General features: G+C 39.2%; 1 pseudogene; it reads right to left on the bottom strand.

The window, feature by feature from the left end:
- Nucleotides 1-431: 431 nt before the first annotated feature.
- Nucleotides 432-8,655, bottom strand: LOC127212407 (nucleoside diphosphate kinase A-like; annotated as a pseudogene).
- Between the last annotated feature and the right edge of the window lie 12,418 nt (nucleotides 8,656-21,073).

Below are 21,073 nucleotides of genomic sequence, written 5' to 3'. Positions count from 1 at the left end.
AACACATCACGTTTTGGAAATGAAATTGTTTTTGAATAACATAGGGGCCTGTTGTAAACTGTATTTTATGAAACAGATAGTTAACTGGTTTGGTGGCAGAACAGCAAATATTAATAGTAGGGAGACTGCCATTTAGGAGAGATCCTCTGATTGAATGCCAACTCCTTCCCTCCCTCCCTCCTTACCCACTCTGTCCCTCTCTTCTTTTCTCCCTCCCTCCCTCCCTCCCTTCTCTGTCTCTGTCTCTGTCTCTCTCTCTTTCTTTCTGAGATGAAAACATTTTAAGATACCAGTGGCACTTAAAACTGCACAGGACTCACAGCTTCCAGAAGTTTCCTTCAGGTCCAACAAAGCAAATACTAGAGTTGCTGGTCACCTGTCTGTGAGAAACAGGGATAAGGAGAGGGGAAAATCAGGTGCCCTCCTGTCACTCAGGTCCGGTTCTGTGCATAGCTCGTGTAATCCACCAGCTCCTTTGGCTAAAACCACAAGCTGATCTCCTTCTTTGCATTCTCCACAGAATTGCTGCCGTCAATGGTGTTCCTGCCAATGTGGATGAAAAACCCTCCTTGGAAGGTCCCAGGCTCAGAGTCTGCGGGATTGGTCTCTCCAAGCGTCATGTGGTCTGTCTTCACAACTTTCAGCGTCCCCTACACTCCCCAGACAGCAACAATGTATTTCGCCAAGTCAGTAAGGAAGGGACAGTCCCTTCTGGTCCTCTGAAGCCTGTATTAATTTCAAGCCAACAAGGAGGAATGCCTTCCGTTCAAACTGCTTGATGCTCTGTCCTACACTTTCCTGTTGGACCCCGTTAGGCTGGATAGCTATGAAAGTGTGCTCACGGTTAGCCGTGGCCCTCTTCAGAAGTCAGGTCTTTAACTCCAATGTCGACTTTCACTTAGCATCTGACATACCTAGGAAACTCTGATCCTCTGATTCTTATAATCTCTCCACCTCCTTTCCTACAATCTTCATGTAGGCTGAGACTTAGTTGCAGGAGTCTGATGGGGCTGGGCTCCCTGAGTTCTATATCAGCTATGTTCTTATTTGTATATAAGAGGGCCACTGATATTTTTTTTTTTTTAAGTTTTGAGGGTTTTTTTTTTGTTTTTTTTTTGTTTTTGTTTTTTGTTTTTAGTTAATCTTATCTTGTATCTAAGCACTTTGTTGAAGATGTTTATCAGCTGTAAGAGTTCCCTGGTAAAATTTTTGGGATCGCTTATGTATTCTATCATATTATCTACAAATAAAGACTTTGAATTCTTTCTTCCCAATTTGAATCTCCTTGAACTATTTTAGTTTTCTTATTGCTCTAGCTAGAACTTCAATGCTACATTAAATAGGCATGGAGAGAGTGGACAGCCTTGTCTTGCTCCTGATTTTAGTGGAACTGCTTTGAGCTTATCTCCATTTAATTTAATGCTGGCTATAGGTTCTCGGTAAATTGCCCTTATTATGTTGAGGTGTCTCTTCCACTTTTATCATGAAGGAGTGTTGGCTTTTGTTAAAGGCTGTTTCAGAGGGTGATGATCATGTGTTTTTGACAGATTGTCATATATTGAACCATCCCTGCACCCCTGGGATGAAGCCTACTTGATCCTGGTGTATGATCTTTCTGATGTGTTCTTGGATTCAGTTTGCAAGTATTTTATTGTCTATATTTACGTCTATGTTCATGAGAAAATTTGGACTGTAATTCTCTTACTTTGTTGAGTCTCTGAATAGTTTGGATATCAGGTTGACTGTGGCCTTGTAAAATGAATTGGGAAATGTGTCTTCAATTTCTACTTTGTTTTCTATTTCTATTTTCTATAGTTTGAGAAGTGTTGGCACTAACTCTTCTTTGCAAGCCTGATAGAATTCTATGCTAAAACTGTGTGGCCCTGAGGTTTTTTTTTTTTTTTTAAATTGGGAGACTTTGAATGGTTGCTTCTATTTCTTTGCAGGTGAAGGGGGGGGGGGAGTTAGGGCTTTTTAAGTTGTCTACCTGATCTTGATTTAACTTTGGTAAGTGGTATTTCTATTGAGAAAATTGCCCATTTCTTTTATATTTTCTAATTTTATGGAGTGAGCACAGTTTTTTAAAATATGACCTAATGATTCTTTGGATTTGTCTCTGATGTCTATTGTTATGTCTCCCTTATGATTCTGATTTTGTTAATTTGGATAATCTCTCACTGTCTTCTAGCTAGTTTGGATAAACGTTTGTTTATCTTGTTGATTTTCTCAAAGAACCAACTCTTTATTTCATTGATTCTTTGTTTTGCTTCTAGTTTATTGATTTCAGCCCTTGGTTTGATTATTTCCTGCCATATACTCCTCTTGGATGCACTTGCTACTTTTTGTTCTAGAGCTTTTGGGTGTGCTGCCAGGTTTTTACTATGAGAACTCTCTTCTTAGTGCAATGAACATTCCTCTTAGCAAAGCTTTCTTGTGTCCCATAAGTTTGGGTATGTTGTGCTGTCATTGTCACTGAATTCTAGCCGTTCGTTAATGTCCTGTCCTTCCTTATTTCTGCCAGTAGTCCTTCAATACAGGGTTGCTCAGTTTCTTTCTATGAGTTTGTAGGCTTTCTGTTGTTGTTTGTCTTTTTTTATATCTTAGCTTTAATCCATGGTGGTCTGCTAGGGTGGAGGGAGTTATTTCAGTTTTCTTATATCAGTTTAGAATTGCTTTGTGACTGAGTATGTGGTCAATTTTGAAAAAGGTTCCATGAGTTGCTGAGAAGGAGGTATATTCTTTTGTGTCTCCCTGTCACCCACTGGTTTTCTTTAAGGGATTTATTCATTTCCTCCAATTATTTGTTTGTGTTTTCCTGGATTTCTTTAAGAGATTTATTTATTTCCTCGTTAAGGATCTCTGTAATTTTTATATAGTCGGTCCTAAGGCCTTTTTCTTATGCTTCGGCTGTGTTGGAATATTCATGTTGTAGGACAGTTGGGATCTAGTGGAGTCATATTTACCTGACTGTTATTGGTTGTGTTCCTATACTGACATCTAGTTATCTGGGTTTGGAGCAATTACAGGTGTAGGTGCTGATTTCTGGGTTAGTCGTTGTTGGGTGGATATTTTGCTCCTTGATTTCTGTTTGATCTCTGGATTTTCAGAGATTGCAATGGCTGTGAGGTGCCTGTTTTCTTGACCTGTTCAGTTGTTGTGTTCACGCGGAATGCCTCGTGGTACAAGAGGCTGGGTTCAGGGAGGAGTAGGGAAAGGGAGATCCGGTGAGATGCACAGGAGGAGGAGACTGTAGGAAAGGAAGGCTGTACCTGGTGTTCTGCTACAGCACTAGAGAAAAAAAATCTACTTTTAATAGAAAAAAATTGTTCTAGGGATTATGCTGGTGAGCCAATCAGCAGTTGGTAGGTCTTCTTTCCAGATCCATGATGTCACCATTACTGAGTGGCTAGATTTCCAGTACCAGGCATGAAATTCCTCTTGCTGAGAAGAACTTAAGTGCACAGTATTGGTTACTGCTAATATATGCATGCCACTACTGTACCCTTAGCACACTCATGCCACGGTGTCCATTTCGTGGTTCATACGTACCACGGACGGATAGGACTGTTGGTTGCTTTTGGGAGTCTGCATGTCTCCACCAGGTACCATGAAAAGAAGTCCTCAAGGAGGAGGTGTTCAGGCAGTTCCAGAAAAGTAGCCTCTGGACCCTGTTTCCGACATGCATGGCTTCTTCAGTAATAGGGAATTACTTTTTACCTCTCAATTAATATATAGTTTGGTAAGTTGTGTGCATGTATTACTTTGGTAAGACTTGATAGGCTGAGCTCAGTGAGGAAATTCAGATAATGAATCTATTTACTTATTACTTATCCTTATTACTAAGTAAATCCCTCTTTGAAATGTGATTGCTTCATTGTGTGTGTGAGTGTTCATTGTGTGTGTGAGTGTTCATTGTGTGTGTGAGTGTTCATTGTGTGTGTGAGTGTTTGGGTAGATAGTGTATGTACGTGTGTGTGTGTGTGTGTGTGTGTGTGTGTGTGTGTGTGTGCACAAAAGTGAAGAAGTGCATTTGTATGTGTATATGAAAGCCTGAGAAACACATTGATCTTTTTCTTAGTCACTTCCCGCCAGTCTTCTTCATTCAGAATCTTTCACTGAACTCGAAGATGACAGATTTAGACAGGCCAGTGAGACCTAGGCGTCCTTCTGTCTCTGCTTCCCCAATTCTGGGACTACAGACACACAGATATGCCTGAATCTTCATGAGGCTCCTGGAAATCTGAACACAGGTCTCTACACTTCTGTGACAAGCACTATACTGACTGGCTGTCTAGGAAGCCCCTGATTTATTCATGCTTAAAATAACTTTTCACAGTGTGAAAAGAAAATCTGTCTATACATGTGCTTATTAATACCTTGTGGAAATTAATTAATTAAACCATTTTAAAGGAAGCAACAAAATGATCAAAGCGGCAGCCTTGAGAGATCAGTTCAGACATGTCGGAGATAATTGATTTAATCAGGTAATTTCCAGATAAATACATAACACGTAGTCTAAGACTAACAGACCAGAGTTGGAAAATGTAAATGAATAGAACATTGTGTGATTTTTAAAAAAATGTATAATGACTTATCAAGATGTAGGGCAATGTAGCAGCTGAGATAGAATTTTCACATTTTATATGTATTAATTTTATGTGTATGAGCATTTTGCCTGCATGCATGTGTGTTTACCATGTGCATGCCTGGTGCTCTTGGAGGCCAGAAGTGGCTGTCAGATGTTGTCCTCCAACTGGAGTTATGCAAAGTTGTGAGCTGCTGTGACGGTGCTTGGAGCTAAACTCAGATCCTCCGGCAGGGCAGCAAATGCTCTTCCCCACCAGGCCAACTCTCCCGTCCCGAGATCAACTTAATAAACAGGTTGAAAATTGTTGCTTTTTCCTCTCTTTCATGTAAGAAGCCATAACTTATACCATTTGGCAGTCAACTGGTTGCTGTCACATTTTATGTGTTAATACTTGGGTGAACTACACAGCAGATTAAATGATTGATGATTTCTGTATAACTCAAGGCTGATTTCAACCAGTCAAAATGTTGCAGCTTTGGCTTAATTGTAAGAAAAGTCTGTGGCCTACGGTTTCTGTGACAACTCATGGTCAGGGGACTTGGATATGTCTTGCCAAGCTGTTCCTGAGAAATAAATACACTATTTGTAAACAGAACTGCTAAGCCTGCTCTTATAAGATTCCAAGTTTACTAAAGTATGAGACAGCTGAGCAAAGGGTCAAAGGTGAAAGGTAGCAAGCCATTTGGGGCCTATTCTTTTGTGGAGCCTTTGGCTGCCTTTCAGATTGAGGTCTTGGAAACAGTTCACACAAAGGCCTTCTGCCAACAGACTACTGACAGTTGGCTTAGACAGGATCCTCTTACAAAATCCTCTCCTTTGCTTTTTTCTCTCTATGTTTTGGCTTCAGAAATTTATAAAAATGCAAGGAGTATTATACCAAACCATCTATGTAAATGAAATAACCAATTCACCTTTGACACTTGAATATAATAAAAAGTAAGTTTAGATTGACTTTTGTTTTTGGAGACAGAAGTCCAGAAATTGGATATATATTGTTATTTTTGGGGTGGGCAGGCCAGGGTTTCTCTGTGTAGCCCTGTCTGTCCTGGTCTGTAGACCAGGCTGGCTTCAAACTTCAGAGATCTGCCTGCCTCTGCCTCCCAAGTGCTGGGATTAAAGGCATGCACCACCATCACCCAGCAAAAATATAGTCTTGAGAAACTGATGGAAAAAGACATTTTGGGAAAACAATAAATATATTGAAATAATAAAAAAGATTAGAAATAATGACAAAAATTCTTGGGTCAATTGTAAGCGTCTTGAAGCTAACATATTCCTGTGCTCACATAGAGTACCAGAGGTAGTTTAGCAGTCTGTTGAGACATATTAATTTGTTAGCTTTTTGAAAATTTATTTATTATTTATATCTTATATATTAGAAACTAATTTATTAGCATATGTTGTGATGTTGGTTGCTTGCAATTAGGTGCGTGTTTTGAAGAAAGAAGGGAAATTTGGATTCCTCACAGATTCTCATCTTCCTTTAGGTGTCTTTATTGATTTTGCTATTTTTGTTTTGAGTAGAAATTCATTTCAGGGGTAGAAAAAACAAACAGACCCCTCCTTCTCCAGCGTTGGTGCTTGTCTCAAAGGGTCTTCTTTAATTAATTGGTTATTACACTGGCTTACTGTCTTATTTTCTCTCACAAGTTTGTGGATTTCTACAGTTTCAGCTTCTATTTTGGTTAATTTAGGTATACTTTCACCCCTGGATCTGTGATCAATTGCTAATAAAGATGTGCTACATTGGGGGTGGGTGCTTGTTTTGTTTTTGACAAAGTACCCTAGGCTAGCTGGGAACTCATGATTCTCCTGCTTCAGTGTACAATGCTGGGAACTCCTAGCTGTGCATTTATAAGGGAGAAAAGGATGAGGTAAAAGACAGTGAAAGATGGTAAAAGATCTATTTCTCAATAAAAAAATAAGTTATTAATCACTTGGATACACTTGAGTACACTTTCTTAGAATTCTAGCAACTACAAAGAGATTACCTGCCTGAACGGAAAATAAGCGTACCTCATTAGAAAATTTAGTGTATGTCTTAGGGTAGACCCAAGGTATGCAGTTTGAATCAGAATCAGTAGATACCTTTTATTTTTATTTTATCTGTAGCAATGAGGCAGACATGGGAGAGTTGGCCTTTCCAATGCACCTTATTTTTCTTTTTGCTCTCTTTTTATTTCTCCCACCTTCTTTCTCATCCAAATCTACTTGGTTTCACTTTTACATATTGACAATATTCAGTTTTTGGGAAGGAAGTTCCTTAAAAATACAAAAATCATTGAAGTTTTAATGAGGTCAAACAAAACATATGTATCACATTAACTCTATTGAATTAAGATTCTTATTCATTGAAAGTGAAGAGAATATATAGGTTATTTGTGACAGTATAAAATAATGTTTCTGAGGCTGGAGAGACTGTTCAGCAGTTAAGAGCACTTGTTAATCTTGTAGAAGACCCAAGTTTGGGTCTCAGAATCTACACGGCAGCTAACAACCAGCTGCAACTACAATTCCAGGGGCTCTGACCTCAGTGGGTATCAGGTTCACAAGTGAGGTACATACATACATACATACATACATACATACATACATACATACACACACATACACACACAGAGGCAAAATGTCCATACACATAAAATAAAAATAAATATTTTAATAAATAAAATAATGTTTCTATAAATTCTAAGGTATTTTTTTAAAACATGATTTTTTTTATTCTTTACTAAAAGAATAATAAAAGTCAGAAAACAAGTGCTTTGAAGTGCCACAACAATCAGATGGGGTGAGAATATTTACAAATGTTTTATATTTTGTATTTTCTAATTACTCATTAACTAATGAACAACTCAATAGTATGATTTCCCAATACTGTATACTGCTTCCTCATAAATTTAAAGAGGGTAGCTGTGTCCAGTTTTTTAATCTTAAAATACAAGCAAAAAAAATAAATAAATAAACATTATGGAGGGCAAGTCTTACTTTGAATGCAGTTCAAAATAGAAAGCAACAAAGAAGAAAATTTTCTCTTTCCTTCCCTCTGTCCCTCCCTCCCTCCCTCCCTCCCCCCTCCCTCCCTCCCTCCCTCCCCTTCTCTGTTTTTACTTGATGTCTAGCCTGGATTTGTAATGCTAAAGGTTGTTTATTTAATAATATAAATGACAGTTGGTAAAGCTTTTGTTACTACTTCTGGATGAAATACAAAGAAATATATATACAATTTCCTGAAACAGTACTATGCTAAAGGCACCAGAATTCCTGGCACTGATGCTGACACTGGGTGAGGCCAAATGCCAACCTTATAGACTCTAGAGGCAAGTAAAGATTTCTTGGCCAACAGTTTGAGCTTCTCCCAACCCCCATCTGTCACTTGGGCTGTAGCTAGGATGTAGTCCCCAGCCTCAGCAGCCTCGCAGTTGCCTCTCACTGAAGGCAACAGAAACAGAATCACTGATAACCAAGTTCACAAGGAAAAGGAGAAAATGAGGGATCGGACCACTAAGGAGGTGCAGTGCCCAGTGTCCCTCCTAAACTGCATCTGTAAGCTATTTCGTATGCATGTGAGGTATTGCATACCTCAAGATACCCACTTGCTTTCTCACAACACTTATTCACTAAGAAAATTGGCAAGAGGACCGAATTTGATTGAAAAGGAAAAAAAGTATTTAGAGGACATTAGACATTATATTGATTTAGGAAAACGGTCCTAGGAGGTTCTGTTCTCATGTCTACGAACTCTGTAATTATAGTAGTGCCCAGGCTTACAATCCCAGGCATGCGTTCCTTCCTGTTGAACGGGCTTTGATTCCCATGGCACAGCTATTGGTTGTTCCCCAAGGAAAAAAACGTCTCGTCACTGCAGCATTGTGCATATCTTGCTAGTCCAGTCATTGGTGGTGTTCACGGGTTTCACATGTGGGTAAAACTGACCACTTCTGTCCCTGGCAGCTGGCCCGCCTTCCCGCACCATGAAAGCCCCTCCTTAGAAAGGAGGCCGCCAGCTTGACTACTTCTACCTCGGTTTCTTGAAGTCCTGTGTTCAAAGTGTGTGGTGTCTTCAGCATGGGGTCTTATTTTCTAATTCTGAGGGAACTAGAGGGAAACAGCAACAACCCATAGTGTTTTCCAAGTTTCTTGGATGACCCTTACCAACAACTCAGAGCAAGGTTTCCCATGCATAGAACTGTGGTTTTATTTCAGGGTCTATGGTTTTTGTGGGGGAGCGTTGTCACCCCAAGTGGCATAAGTTCATGCCACATGAACTTTTCCCACCACTGTTGAAGTTCTTTATCGCTCCTCCCTTCTTTTCCACCCTTCACGTCACTTGCGTCGTAACTATCTTCTCTATAGTTCCTTCTTCCCACTCCTTCCCACGCCCCACAGTCACTCTTAACTTTAATACTTTTTACAGTTACTCTGAGTTATACGCTCCTATCTGAAGATTTGGAGCTAGGATCTACAAATGAGAGACAGCATGCGGCATTTGTTTTTCTTTTCCTGGGTAACCTCCCTCAATATGATTATTTTATAGTTCTATCTTTTTTTTTTTTTACCCGCAAATATAGCTCCTGTGCACATAGCCGAGAAAGTATCTGTGGAGGAGGGCACTGATCCTTTAGACATGCACTAGGTCATATGGTAGACTTTTTTTTTTTTTAAGTATGGAGAATTCTCTATTCTGATTTCCAGAGTGGCTTGACCAGTATGAAATCCCACCAACGATGAATAAAGGTCCACTTTCCTGACAGTAGACATACATCTCAATGGCTTTTATTTTAACGATTTATACAATACAATCATATCAAACATTTATTTTACTTAAACACTTATAGACATATTTGGCCAACAAGAGAAGGAGAAAAAACCAAAATAAATGTGTGTTCTGAAATGCACGTGAGCTGTCAATGTTGCTCCTTTTTGTTCCTTTGCATGTCTGGTCATAGAGTTTAAAGATACATGTTTTTTAAAAAAAATTCTGTGCCTTTGTAAGTTCTTATAATTGAACTTAGGTCCTCAAGATTGATTGGTGAGCATTCTGCCACTGCGATACACCCCCGGCCCCAAAACTGTACTTTTAAAATAGGGTGTGAAGTACACGATGAATTCACCTGCTACTTAGCCACAGAAAAAGATATGCAATTATGACAGAAAGTATATATATTTTCAACATCCTGTTCTTAATCTTCCTTATGTTCTGGCTCTATTATCTATCTATCTATCTATCTATCTATCTATCTATCTATCATCTATCTATCTATCCATCATCTACCCATCTATCTTTATCTATCTATCTATCTATCTATCTATCTATCTATCTATCTATCAATCATCTACCCATCTATCTAATCTATCTCATTGGAATTGAATTAAAAGCACCATACACAGTAAACTAACACTCTACTATGGAGTCAGGCTTGTGCAATTTCCATAGGCTGACTTTAGTTCTTAATCTCCAAAAAAGTAGGCCTCTTAGTTGTAGTGATTTTTTGGTTTTGGTAGTTTTTAGAAATCAGGCGGTGCATGATGTTGTATTATAAATCTACTTTGGCTTGGCAAGTTTCACTCCTAGCCTGTGCAGTGATGACTGCAGATGTGTGTGTGTGTGTGTGTGTGTGTGTGTGTGTGTGTGTGTGTGTGTGTGTGTTTGTGCGTGCGCACGCACATGTGTGTGAGTGTATATTCACATGTGTGCACACAGATGTAGAGACAATACTGTGTGTCTTCCTCAATCGTTCTCCACCTTATTTTTGAGACAATGTCTTTCTCTCGTTGACGCTGCTAGACTTGCTGGCCAGAAGCTCATGGCATCCTTCTGTTTCTGCTCCTCCTAGTTCTCAAGACAGATTTGTGCAGCTGCACTTGGCCTTTTAATTGGTCCTGGAGATCTGAACGCAGGTGCTCATGCAGGCTCAGCAGGCACTTTGCTGATGGAATGACCACCTCAGGTGTGTTTTAGTAAACCCAAAAACTGTCTTAGTGTTGGTAAATAATCAGCTTTGATATGACTTGCCCTTAAAAGCAGTCCAGTTGCTTCACTACTGCCACCTATAGGTGTGCAATGTTTTTATTTTTCTGATTCTGTATACTTTTCAAAGTACTTTTGCTAGAATCTCCCTGAAATGCACTTGATGCTCATTAGACAGTTGAAGAATAAATAAACAACTATTTCACAGAGGTGTCATTGTCCCCCCACCCCCTTAAAGTAAATTAATCTGCCCATGAAGAAAAATGTACACGCTTAGAACTGGAAAAATCTGAGTTCGTCTTCCATTTTGAAATGATATGATTTTTTGGGAAATCTATAGGTCTTTTTTGAAGTTCAGTTTTCTTATGTGACCATGGAAATCTTACCCCCTGAAGGCTTTTGGGGTGAGTTTGAGTGGAAAGTATGTGAGAATGCTTTCAAACTGAGGTTACATGTCATGCAGTCCAGGACTAAAGTATTAAAATGCACTGTCGCTTGTGAGGACATTTGCTTAATGATATTAGGACACAGTAACACAGTGCCCTCTCTACAGCTTCTATACAGCTTCGGAGACACCAGGTCTGCCCTCCTTCAAATCTGCCTATATTACTAATATTTATCATAGAGAAATTTTGTGTATGTACTTGTAAGAAAGATTATAAAATAGTAAGTTTCCTTAAACTCCTTTCAGGCCTCCATAGTATTTCTTAGCATCCCTCTCTCCTTCTCTCCCCCTTGCACCCCCGTTTTGCCTTCCTCACCTATGGCTCTCTTGGTTTTTTCATTTTCTCTCTTCATAGCACCTGTTTTCTATATACATTTCTTTAGGGGTCTTTCTCTCTCCCCTTAGAGCCCCTTTTTACTCTCCTGCTTCTGTAGTTACTTCAGGTTATATATCCCAATCTAAGAATTTGCAGGGGGGCCCACAAATAAGAGAAAATGTAGTATTTGTCATTTTGGGTCTATGTTACATTGTTCATTGCAATACTTCCCAGCTTCATCTTTTGACCTGCAAATTTCGTAATTTCAGTTTTCTTTACAGCTAAGAAATATTAATTTATGTCTATGCACCACATTTCTGTTATCCCCTCAACTGATGGGCATCCAGGCTGATTCGATTTCCTAGTTATTGCGAGCAGAGCAGCTAGAGATGTGAACAAACATATATCCACACAGCACAGCTCGGTCATGTGGTAGGTATATTTTTAGCTTCCGGAAGAATCTCCACACTGACTTCCAGAGTGGCTGAACCAATTTACCCTCCTCCAAGCACCAAATGAAGATTCCCCTTCTCCACACTCTCGCCAGCCTTTGTCACTTTTATCTTAGCATTTTGACTGGTGCAAAAGAAATCTCAAAGTAGTTTTTAACTTACATTTTCCTCTGGTTGCTAAGCATGGTGGACAGGCTTTTAGGTATTTCTAATCAAGTTTTATTTCTTCTTTTGAGAACCGTCTCTTCAGACTACAGGCTCGGCAAGATATGCCCAACTGTGCAATGACAGGGAAAGCAATAGTCTGATTGGACTCAGGCCCTCTCAGTGGGAGGGCGTTCATTACCTGGTACTGCAAATCCAGCCAACCTGTGGTTGGTGAGGTCATAGGTCTTAGGAGGAGAACACACTGCTACCAGTTCGCTAAGCTGATATCGCTTCCAATTGCCTTTCTATTCCTAAAGGAGAAACATATCTTTATACCTATAGATAAGTATGGCTCTCACTTCTCAGAGAAGTGTCTTCTTGAATCAATTGGGCCATCATAGAGAATCACAACTGTCCTAAGTGACTATGGAGTATGCGTCCCCAAATAGACATCTACAACACAACTTCTATACCCCCAAACAAGGGATATTTTGAAAGAGTGGGAGAAAACATTATGAGAGCCAGAGGACAAAGAAAACTGCTATAAAGCAGTTTGTCTGGACATTGCAAAGATGTTGCACCAACGAACTCCCAGCATTATTGTTACCTGCACAAGAACTGCACAAAGTCACACCAGCTAACATGCCAGGGTGGATGTGGAAAGGACATACATAGCCTTGGCTTTAGTGAGAGGTGCAGGCAGTAGGTGGATGTTGATGGAGACAGATTCAATTTTCTTCAGGGACAAACCACCTGGTATGTTATCCCCACCCAAGTGATCTTCCATTCACCCAAGTATACATGACCAATGCTAGAAAGATGTGTGTGTGTGTGTGCACGCGCGTGTGCATATCTTTGACAGCTTTAGAGCAACAGGTAGAGGTCATGAATTTGAGAGGGTGGTGAGGAAGACATGAGAGGAATTGCAAGGGAGGAAAAGGAGCAGATACAATGGAAATACATTGAATGGAGTATTCTAAGAAATGAGTTCAATACTTAAAATAGATTAAGGAGAGTTTCCTTTGTAAAATGACCACTTACTGAGAGTGTTAAAGGAGTTTTATTATTTACTTGTATGCTTGGAAATATTTTTATAAGTTCTGTACAAACAAACAGTAAGATCAAATCCTTGTTTTCATGAGCATGAGTCTAAAAGGTAAGTCCATGCATATGATACCTTGTGGAAAATCTTGGATTTAACAATCCAAGAGTATACTTTTTTTTTTTACTATTTATAACTTATTCAGTTTTGTAGATTATGACCAGAAGTACATAATAGGTTACCTACACAGTCTTATTTTTCTTTTTTTTTAACTTGAATTTGCCCCTGTGTATGAAATGCAAGTTTTGAGAACTCATTTACCTTATTCATTTCTTCTGAAAATAATATTAATACTCTTGATTAGTTATGACATTTATGTTTTATTCTTGAATGGTTGGTTGTGAACTTATTTGGTTATTATTGTTTGTAATATTCTGAAAATGGAAAAGAAGTTTTTAATCTCTTCTTTTAAAATTCATTTTTCTTTCTTATGTGACTTTTGAGAATATTCTGCAATTGAATAGTTAATTTTTTTGTCTTAAATATCTAATATAGTATGCATTTAAATAATAGAGTTGTGTTCTCAGGACTACTAAAACAAGTAAGCTAAAGGTAACCAAGCTACTATTAGGGAAAATATTAATCTAGATGCATCTAAATAAATGAAAAACAAAAAGATTGGCATCAAAGGTTACCAGAAGGAATGCCCATTGCTTGGTGGCAGTTTTCTTTCAGAGGAAGCCTCATTAGGAGGAGAAAGTTGCCCAGTTCTTTGCACTAAGCTTTAGTCTTTTTGCAATCAGATTTTGTGTTCTCAAATCTCTACTCTGCAATGCCACCAAAAATGCACCTTAGCAGTTGGATGGGATATAAGACCCTCTTTATGAGATGCAAGCCATGCCTGACACTGATCAGGTGACCAAGAACCTGAGACTAGATAAGCCAGGGACTCAGGGGGGAAATAAAATAACTGTTTTGCTAAACAAACATAGCGATGAAACGACTCCTAACGGAATTCTGCTATACTCCTAGATCAGGGTCTTGTTCAGCCATCATCAGAGGAACTTTGTTACGCAGTAGATAGGAGCAGACACAGAGACTGACAACTGGACAATGTATAGAGAGTCCTCAATGGAATGTCTCCATCAAATCCTTCCCATCAGGCCTCAGGGAAGCCCGTGGAAGAGGAAGTAGAAGGACTGTAAGAGCCAGAGTGAGTGAAAGACACCCAGGGAACAAGGCCTTCTAGAAAGGACAGGGCGGACACACATCTGAACTCAGAGAGACTGCGACATTGTGCACAGGGCCTGCACAGGTCCGGACTCGATAGGGTCCCAGTGCTGAAAAAGGAAGTGGGAAAAGTCTCCATCCCTAACCCAGAGGCTATCTCCAATTGGTAACTTTTTTTCACAGAGGAAAAATTAGCTTTCTCCAGTAGAGTCTCACTAGGATACACAGAATGGCAGGCCTCATGCCCAGCAGTATATGGCTGACCCCAAAATAACGTATTGACATTCTTAGAGGGTTGTTTGTTTGTTTGTTTGTTTTTTGTCTCATAATGCTTTGCTTGAGCAGTTTCTTTACACGTCTTTTGTTTATGTATTATGGTTCTGAGTTTTTAAAAATAGGTTTCCTGTGTGTGCAAACATGTATATTTGTACCTTTACGTGTTTTCGGAACTTTTACTTTGGCTCATTTAAAAATATTTTTATCATAGTCTGCTTTTGTTTTTATTTTATTTTTTGTCATTTTTGTTTAAGATGCCTATTGCTTTTTAATGAGACAGAAAAAGAAAAGGTGCAGATTTGGGTGAGTGGGGAGGTAGGGAAGATCTGGGAAGAACCAAGGTCTACTTTGTGTAAAGTATTTTATTTAAAGAATTAAGGACTTTGTATTTTCAAAAAGTTCATTAAACATTTAAGTGGGAGAAATAATTAAAATGAACCAAAGTAAAATATTTAATTTCTAATTAATATTAGAAAAATTAAAGAGGAATAGATTTCAAACATTGAAAAAGCAAATATTAACAAATACTAGCACATTAGCATTTTGAATCTTTAGATTTATATACATTTTGTTATGTAAGGAAATACAAACCCCTCCACATCCCCTTCTGGCCTGCTTTACTTCTCCGGAGCTGAGCACCAAGGAATTACCATGTGCTCATCTTCCAAACCCACAGACTGCCACACCTGTTCAGTCAGAATGCATTCCGCTAACCACATGTGTCTACTTAAGTGACATTAAAATGAAGGATAGTCCATGCCTGGGAACAGTGCCATGCACCAAGGGTTCAATGTAATGAGATGCTGGGCGTTTCTTCCACTGCAGAAGTTCTGACACACTCTCTGCCAGTTCTAGGCTCTGTGTACATTGTGTTCTGCTGTACATGTTATAGAGCTTTCTGTTTCACAGCAATTTGCTTTTTAGATTTAGTCACACCACCCTATGCACATCCTTCCTTCAATATCCCAGTGTCTAAATATCACTGCAGCTTATTTACGAACTTATTCAGGGACGTCTAGTTAATTTTTAGTGACAGTGAGCACTTTTATGTGCATTCCTTTTCACTTTAAGTGTGAAAGATTATTTAGAGTGTATGTTCCTTGGTTGTAATAACTATCAGGTGTTAAAGACATGGCCAACTCTTCTCCCAAGGTAGCACATCATCAGCACATAAAACATCTTTTCCTTGTGTGTTTGCTGGTGTGTGTATATTAATATAACTAAACTACAGTGTGAAGTTTTATTTATTTTTAAAATAATTTAAGTAATAGTAAGAAAGGACTACATTTCTTGTGTTTACTTGAATTTTCTTTGTGAATTGCCTATTCAGGTTCTTTAAAAAATTAACCCTCCCCCACCACATGCTATTCCTTAAACTATTCTACAAAGTAGAAACAGAAGGAACATTGCCAAACTCATTCTTTGAAGCCACAGTCACCCTGATACCATACCACACAAAGACCCAACAGAAAAGAGAATTTTAAACCAATATCCTTTATGAACATTGATTCAAGAATACTCACAAACAAAATCCAAGACCACATCAAAAATATCCACCATGATCAAGTAGGAGTCATCTCAGGGTTCAACATATGAAAATCCATCAATGCCATCTACCATATAAATAAACTGAAAAAAAAAAAAACCAACATGATCATCTCATTAGATGCTGAAAAAGCCTTTGACAAAATCCAACACCCCTTCATGTTAAAAGTACTGAAGATTTCAGTGATACATGGTCCATACCTAAATACAATAATGGCAACGTAGAGCAAGCTGATAGCCAATATCAAATTAAATTGAGAGAAACTCAAAGCAATTCCTCTAAAATCAGGGACAAGACAAAGCTCCCCACTCTCCACATCTATTCAACACAGCACTTGAAGTCTTAGCTAAAGCAATAAGACAACTAAAGTAGATGAAGGGGATAGAAAGCGGAGAGAGAGATGTCAAAGTATTGCAAATTCCTACAGATGGTGAAAAACCTTCATGAAAATGGCTGGATCCAAAATTAACTCAAAAAAAAAAAAAAGTAGCTCTCTTTTATACAAACGATAAATGGGCTGAAAAAAATTAGGGAAATAACACCCTTCACAATAGTCACACATAATAAAAATAGCTTGGTCTAACTCTAACTAAGCAAGTGAAAGACCTGTATGACAAGGACTTCAAGTCTCCAAAGAAAGAAACTGAAGAAGATATCAGAAGATGGAAAGATCTACCATGCTCATGGATCAGTAGGATTAACATAGTAAAAATGGCCATCTTACCAAAAGCAATCTACAGATTTAATGCAATTTCCATTAGAATTCCAACACAATTCTTTACAGACCTTGAAAAAATAATACTCAACTTCATATGGAAAAATATATGGCTAAGACAATTCTGTACAATAACAAAAACTGGAGATATCACCATCCCTGATGTCAAGCTGTAATACAGAGCAATAGCAATAAAAACCCGCATGATATTGGCATAAAAACAGACAAATAGATCAATGGAAGCAAATCAAAGGCACAGAAATAAACCCACACACCCAGAGACACTTGATTTTTGACAAAGAGGCCAACACTATACAATGGAAAAATGAATCTTCAACAAATGGTGCTGGTCTAACTGGATGTCTGCATGTAGAACGCTGCAAAAAGATCCATATTTATCACCCTGCACAAAACTCAAGTCCAAGTGAATCAAAGACCTTAACATAAAACCAGATACAATAAACATAATATAGAGAAAGTGGGGAAAAGGCTTGAACTTATTGACACAGGAAACAACTTTCTGAACAGAACACCAATAGCTCAGGCTCTAAGATCAACAATTAATAAATAGGACCTCGTGAAACTGAAAAACGTTTGTAAGGCAAAAGACAATGTCAATAGGACAAAATGGTAGCCCACAAAATGGGAAAAGATCTTCACCTACCTTACATCTGACAGAGGGCTAATATCCAAAATATAGAAAGAAGTCAAGAAATTAAACATCAGCAAACTAAATAACCCAATTAAAAATGGGGTAGAGAGAGAATTCTCAACAGAGGAATCTAATGGCCGAAAAGCACTTAAAGAAATGTTCTTTATATATTTTGGATATTAGACCTTTGTCAGATGTAGTGTTGTTGATCTTTTCCCAGTCTGTAGGCTGTCACTTTGTTCTCTTGACAGTGTCTCCTGCCTTACAGAAGCTTCTCAGCCTCATGAGGTCCCATTTATTAATTGTTGACCCTAAGGCCTGGGCTGTTGGTGTTCTGTTCAGGAAGTTGTCTCCTGTGCCAATATGTTTTAATTACTATTGCTTTATAGTACAGCTTGAGATCAGGTATGGAGATTCCTCCAGAGGATCTTTTATTGTACAAGATTGTTTTAGCTATTCTGAGTTTTTTGTTTTTCCATATGAAGTACCCAGATCTAGCCAATGGACAGGACATTTTCCACAGTTGAGTGGAGAGTGGGGTATGACTTTCACAAGCACTCTGGTGCCTCATATTTGACCATGTCCCCTGGAGGGGGAGACCTGGTGGCACTCAGAGGAAGGATAGCAGGCTACCAAGAAGAGACTTGATACCCTATGAACATATAAAGGGGGAGGAAGTCCCCCTTAGGAACAGTCATAGGGGAGGGGAGTAAGGGGAAAATGGGAGGGAGGGAGGAATGGGAGGATACAAGGGATGGGATAACCATTGAGATGTTAAAAAAAAAAAAAAAAAAAAAAAAGAAATGTTCAATGTCCTTAGTCAGCTAGGAGATGCAAATCAAAGCAACACTGAGACTCCATCTTATACCTGTCAAAATGACCAAGATCAGAAACTGAAGTGCCAGCACATGCTGGAAAGGATGTGGAGAAAGGGGAGCACTCCTTCATTGCTGGTGGCAGGGAAAACTTGTATAACCACTCTGGAAATCAATCTGGGCTTTCTCATAACACTGGGAAAAGTTCTACCTCAAGACCTAGCTATATACACTCCTGTCTATACCTAAAAGATGCTCCACCACATCACAAGGAAACTTGCTCAACTATGTTCATAACAGCTTTATTTGAAATAGCCAGAAATCCGAAACAGCCTAGATGTTCCTCAATCAAAGAATGGATAGAGAAAATGTGGTATATTACATAATATGATACTACTCAGCTTTTCAAAACAAAAACATGCAATTTTCAGGCAAATTGATGGAACTAGAAAGATCATCCTGAGTGAGGTAACCCAGACCCAGAAAGATAAGCATGGTATATACTCACTTATAAGCAGACATTAGCCATATAATACGGGATAACCATACTACAGCCCACAGACCCAAAGAAGATAAGTAACAAGGGGGGCCCAAGGGAAGATGCTTGAATCTCACTCAAAAGGGGAAATAAACATCTGACATATATGGAAGGAGGAAACTGGGTAAGGGAGGTGGTCAGAGGGTACTGGTAGTAGGGATCAGCTGTGGGGAGAGGGGTGGAGGTGGAGGAGAGAGATAGAACAGAAATTGGTGCCGCGGGGGCCATCTCTGGGACAGGGGAGGCTCCTGGAAGTCTATGGAGGACCCCAGCTGAGACTTCTAGCAGTGCAGTGGAGTATGAAACATGAAGTCACCACCTCCTATAGCCAGATGGGATGGGACTTCCAGTAGAGGGAGGGGGCACCACTCAAAATTTGTCTTGCCTACAAGAAGTGCAGGGATAAAGAAGGAGCAGAGATTGAGGGAATGACAAACTAATGACCTGTCCCATGGGATAGAGCCAACTCCTGATATTATTAATGATAGTCTGCTATGCTTGCAGACAGGAGCCTAGCAAAACTGTCTTCTGAGAGGCTTTGTCCAGCAGCTGATGGAAACAGATGCAGGGACACACAGTCAAACAATAGGCGAAGCTCACAGAGTTTTGTGGAAGAGTGAGAGGATATATTGAGGGAGGTGAAGGGGTCAAGGACACTGCAAGAGGGCTTACAGAGTAAATTAACCTGGCCCCATAGTGGTGCACAGAGACTGAACCATTAACCAGAGAGCATGCATTGCATGGGCTGGACCTAGGCCCCCTATACATATGTAGCAGATGTGCAGCTTGGTCATTATGTGGGTCCCCTAACAATGGGAGTAGGGGCTGTCTCTGACTCTGTTGCCTGCCTTTGGATTCCTTTCTCTTAGCTGGGGTGCCTTGTCTGGCCTCAGTGGGAGAGGATGTGCTTAGTCCTGCTGTGACTTGATGTGCCAGGGAGGGTTGGTATCCAGGGGTCCTCCCCTTCCCTGAGGACAAGGGGAGGGTAAGAAGGGAAAGTGTGTGTGAGGGTGGGACTGGGAGGAGAAGATGGAGGGTCCTGGAATCAGGCTGTAAGGTGATTAAATAAATGGAAAACTTGTATTCATATCCTCTCTCCCCACCTTGAGCATGTGCATGCATGTGTATGTGTGTGTGTGTGTGTGTGTGTGTGTGTGTGTGTGTGTGTGTGTGTGTGTGTGTATGTGTGTGTGTGCTCCCACTCAGGTCATCAACCTTCTGAGAAGTGCCTTCACCCACTGAGCCATCTCCTCAGGACTATTCTTCACATTGTTTATTTTTTTTAATTAAAGGATTATTTTTAATAGTTTATATTTGGTTAAATTTATCTTTGTGTGTGTTTTGCTTGTGTAATGCATACAAGTTTAATACTTTTATCTTGTATATGTGCTCTCTAATGGCTTGACATTTTTTGGGTTTAAGAATGCATTTCTTACTTTGATATCAAATTGTTAATTTAGTTTTTTCCTCCTAAAATCCCTAAGTGTTCTATAGATTTAATTTTTTGAGGCTCATTTTTTTTCATAGAAATCTTAGTCATATTTTTGTTAAATACATTTTTCTTTGTTTTCTGAGACAGGGTTTCACTGTGTAGCCTTGGCTGTCCTGGAGCTCCCTCTGTACACCAGGCTGGTTTTGAACTCACAGAGATCTGCCTGCCTCTGCTTTCCAGAGTGCTGAGATCACAGGTGTGCGCCACTCAGCATGTTGAAAACAATTTTGAGTACATTATCCTATATTTCTATTGAAACAAGATCTTCACTTTTTACTGAGACGCTACTGGATTATAAGAGTGCTGTTAGTCTTCTGCACAGTGATGTTACATTCAGGGATAGTGTTGAATTGTTTCAGTTTTGAAAAATTTTGTTTCCTTTGGATGCTTTGTGTAATCACATTTCTGTCAATGTATCATAAAATATGTATAAACAATACACTTTAAATCCTGACAGAGTGTAAAACTTGGCTAGAATTTCTATACTATGTTGAGTAGTAGTAATAACAAACATTGTCATCTTGTATTTGATTTTAAAAAACACTTTGAAGTTTTGCAATCAACTATCAGTGTAAGAATATATATCCTAGCCTGGCGTGGTGGTGCACGCCTGTAATCCCAGCACTTGGGATGCAGAGGCAAGTGGATCGCTCTCAGTTCCAGGCCAGCCTGGTCTGCAAAGTGACTCCAGGACAGCGAAGGCTAACACAGAGAGACCCTGTCTCAAAAATACAAATATATATTAGTTTACTAAGTGGTTCTTAAAAATATACATATATGGTGTTGAATATCTTTCCTCCATCTTTGAAATGGTCTTATGAAGTCTTCCTTTAATATGTTAATATGACTAA

This window comes from Acomys russatus, chromosome 30 (assembly GCF_903995435.1).
Source record: "Acomys russatus chromosome 30, mAcoRus1.1, whole genome shotgun sequence".
Classification (NCBI taxonomy): Eukaryota; Metazoa; Chordata; class Mammalia; order Rodentia; family Muridae; genus Acomys; species Acomys russatus.
This window is presented reverse-complemented; position numbering and strand designations above follow the sequence as displayed.